This window comes from Otolemur garnettii, unplaced genomic scaffold, assembly GCF_000181295.1.
Source record: "Otolemur garnettii isolate 467f Iridium unplaced genomic scaffold, OtoGar3 scaffold00039, whole genome shotgun sequence".
Classification (NCBI taxonomy): Eukaryota; Metazoa; Chordata; class Mammalia; order Primates; family Galagidae; genus Otolemur; species Otolemur garnettii.
The window spans coordinates 8,995,232-8,996,203 of record NW_003852434.1 but is presented as its reverse complement, the minus strand read 5'-3'; positions in this window follow the sequence as shown (position 1 = coordinate 8,996,203).

Sequence of the window (972 nt, the reverse complement as noted above, 5' to 3'; positions counted from 1 at the left end):
GTTAGCCATACCTCAGATAATATCATCTTGGTTGTACATTTGAAAATGTTTAAATTTTCTTCCCCAGCCCCGAAGGCTCAGTTTGGATTGGTGTGTATGTTAATGTGAATCCATGACATTATGTGGAATTCTACCCCTTTGGTGGCTGGGCTACAATGTGTTAGAAGTCGGGAGAAAAGATAAGAACTTTCTGATGGAATTAAAAGACAGAGGTGAGAAAGGGTTTAGAGGTAAAAGGACAGGGAGTCTGTAGCATTTGTTGAGATCTAAGGGTGTGTTGGCTTCACCTCTCTTTTTATCTCCCCCTGCCCTCATTCTTGAACAGCTGGAGGGACACATTTTATTCTGCCTGTCCAGCATACCCTATGAAACTGGAGTGCTTAAAAATACTTCTGTGACACTGTTACCCACTGTATGGATCGGCGGGGAGTGACCACTTAGAGGGAAATATTGGAGAAGTAAAGAGGAATCATTGAACAGTCATCCGGGCCGAGTCCCACTGTCAAAAATATTCTTGTTCCCCAAACCCTTTGTGCTTCCTCTCCTAAAGGTAACCATGGCAGGGAACAGATCTGTCTTTTCACAACGAAACTTCTGATGTGTATTTTAAAGAGTTGGCCTTGTGATAGGGGAAACTTAATTTGGAAATTTTATGAGTTGAAAATGGCAAAAGCCCTAATCCAAATACTGAATGCTGGACATAAAGACAATTTAACTGAAGAAAAATGTACCAAATTTATTTATTTTCCTGAGTAATCATTTTTATGAAGTTCTGTGGAATACAAATGTTTATCTTATATTCAGAAATGTGGTCAAAAAAGGTATTGCTAATAGTTACAGGCGTCCTCAAACTATGACCTGTGGGCCGCATGTGGCCCACCTAGGACATTTATCCGGCCTGCCGGGTGTTTTTGCCGCCACTGCCTGTCCTGCTTAGCAGCCGACTTGTCCTGGGGCCCGCAGTCGGCCCTC